This window comes from Bufo bufo, chromosome 7 (genome assembly GCF_905171765.1).
Source record: "Bufo bufo chromosome 7, aBufBuf1.1, whole genome shotgun sequence".
NCBI lineage: Eukaryota > Metazoa > Chordata > Amphibia > Anura > Bufonidae > Bufo > Bufo bufo.
Window position 1 is genome coordinate 11,702,441 of NC_053395.1, and position 12,097 is coordinate 11,714,537.

The window sequence follows — 12,097 nt, forward strand, 5'->3', positions numbered from 1 at the left end:
AGGAAGTCTATCAGCGCCTTCTGTCAGGAAATTACTTAAAATTTTGAGTTATCCATTCGGAATTAAAATGAACCGTATCTCCGCCTTCAGACGTCTCAGGAAAGCCAAGAAACCTTGAATTATTTCTCCTTGCCGTCTTCTCATCTTTCTATTTTATCCTGTAGTTTGGTGACTTCAGAGGACATCCTTTCCATAGTCTCAGCTGCCCTTTCATTCGTCTTCTCGTCCTCGATAATTCTTACCTTGTTATCATCGCGCCGTTCTCTGGTCTTATCCATATCAGTTCTTCATCGTCTCCTATTTGCATTTTCATGTCCATTAGGTACAAATGACAAATATTCACTGCGCCAAAATCTCACCAAACGATTTCCCGTATCTTGTCCTTCCCGATATCTTCACCCTCTTAACTTTTTCGCGACAATGTTTCAGCGTCACCTCCTCTGCTCCACAGTCCAGCCTTTTCTTCTCCATCATTATGAAGCGCAATTTCCTAGCAAATTTTTATAATTTGTGAGCAGATTTTTCCACATTGTTATCCTTTGGGACAGTACCTTTATGTGGAGTATTACAGTATGTTTTAACCCTTTGTCAGTCCTCGCTGGCCTCTAGTTATTCTAGGCGTCTCCAGGGTACTCTCTGCCAGATCCTGTATTTACATGATCCTCGTATTTTGCACTGGTTACAAATATCTGAGTCCCAAATTATTTTCAATGATAAGTCTCCATTCACACGTCCGTAACGTGTTTTTGCGGACCGCACATTGCCGGCACTAATAGAATATGGCTATTCTTGTCCGCAATTGTGGACCCATAGAAATGAATGGGTCCGCAATTCCGGAAATTGCGGACGTGTGAATGAGGTGTAAAAGTCCCTTAGAAGCGTATAACCGCGGGCCTCTCCAGTGTGTCAGACGGGGGATGTGCGGTAACTGTACGTGCACTGATTCTGCAAGAAGGACGCCATTAATCTACGGTTAATACTTACGAGTAGACGGGGGCAGACTGGGAATTTACAGTGACCCTGCAAGAAAAAAAAAAAAGTGGTCCAATTTCATAGATGAGTCCAAACTGAAAGAAGCCTGGACAACACATGTAGCCCAGCAATACCGTAATGAAGAACAATATACCGCCCCAATAGAACCCAATTCCACAGTGCAGCACAATATACTGCCCCAATAGAACCCAATACCATAGTGCAGCACAATATACCGCCCCAATAGAACCCAATACCATAGTGCAGCACAATATACCGCCCCAGCAGAACCCCATACCACAGTGCAGCACAATATACCGCCCCAGCCGAACCCAATACCACAGTGCAGCACAATATACCGCCCCAATAGAACCCAATTCCACAGTGCAGCACAATATACTGCCCCAATAGAACCCAATTCCACAGTGCAGCACAATATACCGCCCCAATAGAACCCAATTCCACAGTGCAGCACAATATACTGCCCCAATAGAACCCAATACCACAGTGCAGCACAATATACCGCCCCAATAGAACCTAATACCACAGTGCAGCACAATATACCGCCCCAATAGAACCCAATACCACAGTGCAGCACAATATACTGCCCCAATAGAACCCAATACCACAGTTCAGCACAATATACTGCCCCAATAGAACCCAATACCATAGTGCAGCACAATATACCGCCCCAGCCGAACCCAATACCACAGTGCAGCACAATATACCGCCCCAATAGAACCCAATACCACAGTGCAGCACAATATACCGCCCCAATAGAACCCAATACCACAGTGCAGCACAATATACCGCCCCAGCCGAACCCAATACTACAGTGCAGCACAATATACCGCCCCAATAGAACCCAATACCACAGTGCAGCACAATATACCGCCCCAATAGAACCCAATACCACAGTGCAGCACAATATACCGCCCCAATAGAGCCCAATACCACAGTGCAGCACAATATACTGCCCCAATAGAACCCAATACCACAGTGCAGCACAATATACTGCCCCAATAGAACCCAATACCACAGTGCAGCACAATATACCGCCCCAATAGAACCCAATACCATAGTGCAGCACAATATACCGCCCCAATAGAACCCAATACCACAGTGCAGCACAATATACCGCCCCAATGGAACCCAATACCACAGTGCAGTACAATATACCGCCCCAATAGAAGCCAATACCACAGTGCAGTACAATATACTGCCCCAATAGAACCCAATACCACAGTGCAGCACAATATACTGCCCCAATAGAACCCAATACCACAGTGCAGCACAATATACCGCCCCAGCAGAACCCAATACCACAGTGCAGCACAATATACTGCCCCAATAGAACCCAATACCATAGTGCAGCACAATATACCGCCCCGTCAGAACCCAATACCACAGTGCAGCACAATATACCGCCCCAATAGAACCCAATACCATAGTGCAGTACAATATACCGCCCCAATAGAACCCAATACCATAGTGCAGTACAATATACCGCCCCAATAGAACCCAATACCACAGTGCAGCACAATATACTGCCCCAATAGAACCCAATACCACAGTGCAGCACAATATACCGCCCCAATAGAACCCAATACCACAGTGCAGCACAATATACCGCCCCAGCAGAACCCAATACCACAGTGCAGCACAATATACTGCCCCAATAGAACCCAATACCATAGTGCAGTACAATATACTGCCCCAACAGAACCCAATACTACAGTGCAGCACAATATACTGCCCCAATAGAACCCAATACCATAGTGCAGTACAATATACTGCCCCGGCAGAACCCAATACCATAGTGCAGCACAATATACTGCCCCAATAGAACCCAATACCACAGTGCAGTACAATATACCGCCCCAATAGAACCCAATACCACAGTGCAGCACAATATACTGCCCCAATAGAACCCAATACCACAGTGCAGCACAATATACCGCCCCAATAGAACCCAATACCACAGTGCAGCACAATATACTGCCCCAATAGAACCCAATACCACAGTGCAGCACAATATACCGCCCCAATAGAACCCAATACCACAGTGCAGCACAATATACTGCCCCAATAGAACCCAATACCATAGTGCAGCACAATATACCGCCCCAATAGAACCCAATACCACAGTGCAGCACAATATACCGCCCCAATAGAACCCAATACCATAGTGCAGCACAATATACTGCCCCAATAGAACCCAATACCATAGTGCAGCACAATATACTGCCCCAATAGAACCCAATACCACAGTGCAGCACAATATACTGCCCCAATAGAACCCAATACCACAGTGCAGCACAATATACTGCCCCAATAGAACCCAATACCATAGTGCAGCACAATATACTGCCCCAATAGAACCCAATACCATAGTGCAGCACAATATACTGCCCCAATAGAACCCAATACCACAGTGCAGCACAATATACCGCCCCAATAGAACCCAATACCACAGTGCAGCACAATATACCGCCCCAATAGAACCCAATACCACAGTGCAGCACAATATACTGCCCTAATAGAACCCAATACCATAGTGCAGTACAATATACTGCCCCAATAGAACCCAATACCACAGTGCAGCACAATATACCGCCCCAATAGAACCCAATACCACAGTGCAGCACAATATACCGCCCCAATAGAACCCAATACCACAGTGCAGAACAATATACTGCCCCAATAGAACCCAATACCACAGTGCAGCACAATATACCGCCCCAATAGAACCCAATACCACAGTGCAGCACAATATACTGCCCCAATAGAACCCAATACCATAGTGCAGCACAATATACTGCCCCAATAGAACCCAATACCACAGTGCAGCACAATATACCGCCCCAATAGAACCCAATACCACAGTGCAGCACAATATACCGCCCCAATAGAAGCCAATACCACACTGCAGCACAATATACCGCCCCAATGGAACCCAATACCACAGTGCAGCACAATATACCGCCCCAATAGAAGCCAATACCACAGTGCAGCACAATATACCGCCCCAATAGAACCCAATACCACAGTGCAGCACAATATACTGCCCCAATAGAACCCAATACCACAGTGCAGCACAATATACCGCCCCAGCAGAACCCAATACCACAGTGCAGCACAATATACTGCCCCAATAGAACCCAATACCATAGTGCAGCACAATATACCACCCCAATAGAAGCCAATACCACAGTGCAGAACAATATACCGCCCCAATAGAACCCAATACCACAGTGCAGAACAATATACCGCCCCAATAGAACCCAATACCACAGTGCAGCACAATATACCGCCCCAATAGAACCCAATACCACAGTGCAGCACAATATACCGCCCCAATAGAACCCAATACCACAGTGCAGCACAATATACCGCCCCAATAGAACCCAATACCACAGTGCAGCACAATATACTGCCCCAATAGAACCCAATACCACAGTGCAGCACAATATACTGCCCCAATAGAAGCCAATACCACAGTGCAGAACAATATACCGCACCAATAGAACCCAATACCACAGTGCAGCACAATATACCGCCCCAATAGAACCCAATACCATAGTGCAGCACAATATACTGCCCCAATAGAACCCAATACCACAGTGCAGCACAATATACCGCCCCAATAGAACCCAATACCATAGTGCAGCACAATATACTGCCCCAATAGAACCCAATACCATAGTGCAGCACAATATACCGCCCCAATAGAACCCAATACCACAGTGCAGCACAATATACCGCCCCAATAGAACCCAATACCATAGTGCAGTACAATATACTGCCCCAATAGAACCCAATACCATAGTGCAGCACAATATACTGCCCCAATAGAACCCAATACCACAGTGCAGCACAATATACCGCCCCAATAGAACCCAATACCACAGTGCAGCACAATATACCGCCCCAATAGAACCCAATACCACAGTGCAGTACAATATACTGCCCCAATAGAACCCAATACCATAGTGCAGCACAATATACCGCCCCAATAGAACCCAATACCATAGTGCAGCACAATATACCGCCCCAGCAGAACCCCATACCACAGTGCAGCACAATATACCGCCCCAATAGAACCCAATACCACAGTGCAGCACAATATACCGCCCCAATAGAACCCAATACCACAGTGCAGCACAATATACCGCCCCAATAGAACCCCATACCACAGTGCAGTACAATATACTGCCCCAATAGAACCCAATACCACAGTGCAGTACAATATACTGCCCCAATAGAACCCAATACCATAGTGCAGCACAATATACCGCCACAATAGAACCCAATACCATAGTGCAGCACAATATACCGCCCCAGCAGAACCCAATACCACAGTGCAGCACAATATACTGCCCCAATAGAACCCAATACCACAGTGCAGCACAATATACCGCCCCAATAGAACCCAATACCACAGTGCAGCACAATATACCGCCCCAATAGAAGCCAATACCACAGTGCAGCACAATATACCGCCCCAATAGAACCCAATACCACAGTGCAGCACAATATACTGCCCCAGCAGAACCCAATACCACAGTGCAGCACAATATACTGCCCCAGCAGAACCCAATACCATAGTGCAGCACAATATACTGCCCCAATAGAACCCAATACCATAGTGCAGTACAATATACTGCCCCAGCAGAACCCAATACCATAGTGCAGCACAATATACCGCCCCAATAGAACCCAATACCACAGTGCAGCACAATATACTGCCCCAAAAGAACCCAATACCATAGTGCAGTACAATATACTGCGCCGGCAGAACCCAATACCACAGTGCAGCACAATATACCGCCCCAATAGAACCCAATACCACAGTGCAGCACAATATACTGCCCCAATAGAACCCAATACCATAGTGCAGCACAATATACTGCCCTAATAGAACCCAATACCATAGTGCAGCACAATATACTGCCCCAATAGAACCCAATACCATAGTGCAGCACAATATATCGCCCCAACAGAACCCAATACCACAGTGCAGCACAATATACCGCCCCAATAGAACCCAATACCACAGTGCAGCACAATATACTGCCCCAATAGAACCCAATACCATAGTGCAGCACAATATACTGCCCTAATAGAACCCAATACCATAGTGCAGCACAATATACTGCCCCAATAGAACCCAATACCATAGTGCAGCACAATATATCGCCCCAATAGAACCCAATACTACAGTGCAGCACAATATACTGCCCCAATAGAACCCAATACCATAGTGCAGCACAATATATCGCCCCAATAGAACCCAATACCATAGTGCAGCACAATATACCGCCCCAATAGAACCCAATACCACAGTGCAGTACAATATACCGCCCCAATAGAACCCAATACCACAGTGCAGCACAATATACCGCCCCAATAGAAGCCAATACCACAGTGCAGCACAATATACCGCCCCAATAGAACCCAATACCACAGTGCAGCACAATATACTGCCCCAGCAGAACCCAATACCACAGTGCAGCACAATATACTGCCCCAATAGAACCCAATACCATAGTGCAGTACAATATACTGCCCCGGCAGAACCCAATACCATAGTGCAGCACAATATACCGCCCCAATAGAACCCAATACCACAGTGCAGCACAATATACTGCCCCAAAAGAACCCAATACCATAGTGCAGTACAATATACTGCGCCGGCAGAACCCAATACCACAGTGCAGCACAATATACCGCCCCAATAGAACCCAATACCACAGTGCAGCACAATATACTGCCCCAATAGAACCCAATACCAAAGTGCAGCACAATATACCGCCCTAATAGAACCCAATACCATAGTGCAGCACAATATACTGCCCCAATAGAACCCAATACCACAGTGCAGCACAATATACCGCCCCAATAGAACCCAATACCACAGTGCAGCACAATATACTGCCCCAATAGAACCCAATACCACAGTGCAGCACAATATACCGCCCCAATAGAACCCAATACCACAGTGCAGCACAATATACCGCCCCAATAGAACCCAATACCACAGTGCAGTACAATATACCGCCCCAATAGAACCCAATACCACAGTGCAGCACAATATACCGCCCCAATAGAACCCAATACCACAGTGCAGCACAATATACCGCCCCAATAGAACCCAATACCATAGTGCAGCACAATATACCGCCCCAATAGAACCCAATACCATAGTGCAGTACAATATACTGCCCCAATAGAACCCAATACCACAGTGCAGCACAATATACTGCCCCAATAGAACCCAATACCACAGTGCAGCACAATATACTGCCCCAATAGAACCCAATACCACAGTGCAGCACAATATACTGCCCCAATAGAACCCAATACCATAGTGCAGCACAATATACTGCCCCAATAGAACCCAATACCATAGTGCAGCACAATATACCGCCCCAATAGAACCCAATACCATAGTGCAGCACAATATACCGCCCCAATAGAACCCAATACCACAGTGCAGCACAATATATCGCCCCAATAGAACCCAATACCACAGTGCAGCACAATATACTGCCCCAATAGAACCCAATACCATAGTGCAGCACAATATACCGCCCCAATAGAATCCAATACCACAGTGCAGCACAATATACCGCCCCAATAGAACCCAATACCATAGTGCAGCACAATATACCGCCCCAATAGAACCCAATACCATAGTGCAGTACAATATACTGCCCCAATAGAACCCAATACCACAGTGCAGCACAATATACCGCCCCAATAGATCCCAATACCACAGTGCAGCACAATATACTGCCCCAATAGAACCCAATACCACAGTGCAGCACAATATACCGCCCCAATAGAACCCAATACCACAGTGCAGCACAATATACCGCCCCAATAGAACCCAATACCATAGTGCAGCACAATATACCGCCCCAATAGAACCCAATACCATAGTGCAGCACAATATACTGCCCCAATAGAACCCAATACCACAGTGCAGCACAATATACCGCCCCAATAGAACCCAATACCATAGTGCAGCACAATATACTGCCCCAATAGAACCCAATACCACAGTGCAGCACAATATACTGCCCCAATAGAACCCAATACCACAGTGCAGCACAATATACCGCCCCAGCCGAACCCAATACCACAGTGCAGTACAATATACTGCCCCAATAGAACCCAATACCACAGTGCAGCACAATATACTGTCACTCACGCCTCAGAATAAAACTGTATCATTGTCCTGACGATGGCGATACAGTAGAATTCAGGAGGGGACCTGCAGAGGCCGGCCAAGTGCAAAAGTATCAGATGCTCCTACATTTAGGCCTCATGCACACGACCGTTGTGTGCATCCGTGGCCGTTGTGCCGTTTTCCGTTTTTTTTCGCGGACCCATTGACTTTCAATGGGTCCGTGGAAAAATCGGAAAATGCACCGTTTTGCAGCCGAGACCGTGATCCGTGTATCCTGTCCGTCAAAAAAATATGACCTGTCCTATTTTTTTGACGGACAACGGTTCACGGACCCATTCAAGTCAATGGGTCCGTGAAAGAACACGGATGCACACAAGATTGGCATCCGTGTCCGTGATCCGTGGCCGTAGGTTACTTTTTATACAGACGGATCCGAAGATCCGTCTGCATAAAAGCTTTTTCATAGCTGAGTTTTCACTTTGTGAAAACTCAGACCCGACAGTATATTCTAACACAGAGGCGTTCCCATGGTGATGGGGACGCTTCAGGTTAGAATATACTAAAAGAACTGTGTACATGACTGCCCCCTGCTGCCTGGCAGGTGCTGCCAGGCAGCAGGGGGCAGCCCCCCCCCCCCTGTAGTTAACACATTGGTGGCCAGTGGCCCCCCCCTGTAGTTAACACATTGGTGGCCAGTGCGGCCGCCCCCCCCCCCCTGTAGTTAACTCATTGGTGGCCAGTGGGCCCCCCCCTGTAGTTAACTCGTTGGTGGCCAGTGGCCCCCCCCTCCCTCCCCTGTCTGTAGTTAACTCGTTGGTGGCCAGTGGGCCCTCTCCCCTCCCTCCCCCTCCTAATTAAAATCTCCCCCCCCCTATCATTGGTGGCAGCGGAGAGTACCGATCAGAGTCCCAGTTTAATCGCTGGGGCTCCGATCGGTAACCACGGCAACTAGGACGCTACTGCTGTCCCGGTTGCCATGGTTACTTAGCAATTTGTAGAACCATTATACTTACCTGCAAGGCTGCGATGTCTGCGTCCGGCCGGGAGCTCCTCCTACTGGTAAGTGACAGGTCATTAAGCAATGCGCCGCACAGACCTGTCACTTACCAGTAGGAGGAGCTCCCGGCCGGACGCAGACATCGCAGCCTCGCAGGTAAGTATAATGGTTCTACAAATTGCTAAGTAACCATGGCAACCGGGACAGCAATAGCGTCCTAGTTGCCATGGTTACCGATCGGAGCCCCAGCGATTAAACTGGGACTCTGATCGGTTCTCTCCGCTGCCACCAATGATAGGGGGGGGGGGAGATTTTAATTAGGAGGGGGAGGGAGGGGAGAGGGCCCACTGGCCACCAACGAGTTAACTACAGGGGAGGGAGGAGGGGGCCCACTGGCCACCAACGAGTTAACTACAGACAGGGGAGGGAGGGGGGGACCCACTGGCCACCAACGAGTTAACTACAGGGGAGGGAGGGGGGCCCACTGGCCACCAATGAGTTAACTACAGGGGAGGGGGGGCCGGCCGCACTGGCCACCAATGTGTTAACTACAGGGGGGGGGGCTGCCCCCTGCTGCCTGGCAGCACCTGCCAGGCAGCAGGGGGCAGTCATGTACACAGTTCTTTTAGTATATTCTAACCTGAAGCGTCCCCATCACCATGGGAACGCCTCTGTGTTAGAATATACTGTCGGATTTGAGTTTCACGATGTAACTCATATCCGATAGTATATTCTAACATAGAGGCGTTCCCATGGTGATGGGGACGCTTCAAGTTAAAATATACCATCGGATTGGAGGAAACTCCGATCCTATGGTATATTAACTCCTGACTTTACATTGAAAGTCAATGGGGGACGGATCCGTTTGAAATTGCACCATATTGTGTCAACGTCAAACGGATCCGTCCCCATTGACTTGCATTGTAATTCAGGACGGATCCGTTTGGCTCCGCACGGCCTGGCGGACACCAAAACGACTTTTTTTTCATGTCTGTGGATCCTCCAAAAATCAAGGAAGACCCACGAACGAAAAAACGGTCACGGATCACGGAAAAACGGAACCCGTTTTTGCGGACAGCAAAAAAATACGGTCGTGTGCATGAGGCCTAATGCTGAGAGCATCAGATCTTTATTTACCTGTCTGGGGCCATGAGGAGGTCTCAGGTGCCCCCTGGACATCGGCCCACTGGAAAATTTCCCTATAGGCCTGTGATGACCCCAGCTGTGGTAAAACTACAACTCCCAAAATACACACTTGCTTGGCTGTACTCCACAGAAATGAATGGAGCATGCTGGGAGTCGTAGTTTCACCACAGCTGGAGTGGCGGAGGTTAGCCATCACTGCGTATAGGCTCTATGGCCAGTCCACCCCTGCCAGTAACAGAAGAAGCCCTCGCGTGTGAGAGAGAAGCGGGCATTTCTTAGGGTGACTGCCCAGTACATAGAAAGAACTTTGAGGAAATTCTAGAACAGATTTCTAATATCATCAGATCTACGGAAAATCCGTCCACTTCTCAGTTTGCATTTGCGATTAAAGACATCTTGTACGAGAGTAAACTGCAGCCGCCATGCCTCAGACTCAGGGGGCACATTTACTAATGGACTTCTGACACTTTTAGATGTAAAAAGTGTTGCAAGTCCTCTTTTCTGTCCGGCCGTGCTACTCAATTTTGGCACATGGCCGGTTTGGCGCCTTGTACGCCAGTTGGTTGTGACAGGGGTGTGGCGGGGGCTGGGAAACCAACAGGAAACAGGCGCAAATGTAAGCTAAACACTGTGCCAGCCGGGAGTTGTCGCAGTTTTTACTCCAGGCGCACGGACTGCCACAGATGGGTCTAATTTATGACGAGGCGCGCGCCTTGCTATAAATTAGATGTAGCAACCAATCAGATTCCACCTTTCATTTTTCACAGCTCTTTTGGAATAAGAAAGGTGGAATCTGATTGGTTGCTATGGGGAACTAAGCCACTGATTCTCACACCAGTTTGGTAAATCTCTCGCCTCCTTCACACGTAATTTCCATCAGTGATTTTGAGCCAGAATAGGAGAAGATCTTTCCCCTCTACCTTATGTCTGTGGAGGCTCCAGTCCTGGTTTTGGTTCACAATCACTGATGAAAATCACTGACCAAACACTGACATGTTAATGAGGCCTAAGACTGGCATAAGCAGCCGGTCTTAGTAAATGTACCCCAAAAAGTCTGGTCCTTGGTCACGGCATTGAGTAACACGTGAGGAAACCCCTGTTCTGCACCCACAGGTGCAATACTTAAAGGGGTTATCCAATTTCACAAACAGTTCCTTCATGTGCCGAGCCCCTCAGGGAATATACTTACCCCGCTCCACGCGCCGCTCCTGGTCCCCGCACTGCCCTGCGGGTGACGCTAGGGAGGCTCGTCCCCGTCCCCACCTGCCATTGGCTGCTCCCCGCGACACCGGATTCAGGGACCAGGAGCGGAGAGTGGGGTAAGTATATTCCTTCTGAGGGGCTGTTTCTGATATTGGATAACCCCTTTAATTACCACAGCGGTTAACCCACAACACACCGGGCTTCTGCAACAGCCTTATAGCTTCACATTCACATTACTTTTAATAGCATTGCGCTTTCTTTCTCTGTAGATGCAAAACTCCAATTGGAACCGAAGGGCCTAAAATGTGTGGTACATTAAGTAAGAAGAGACTGGAGAGGAGCGGATTGTGTTAAGAGAAGGTCTAGAGCAGAATCAAAACTGATCTATGGATGGGAAACATTGACACCGAGAGGCTTGAAGGCTGACGTGGAGATTATTTGGGATATGTAGTGGGGCTCTCTCCATGTTGGATCCGGAGTCCGGCTGTGTTACCATTTGTCCTTATTTTCCCTTATATTTTATAACTTGAAGTCTCAGCAATCGGCAATGTCCTTTATTATTATTATTATAGATATGATAATAA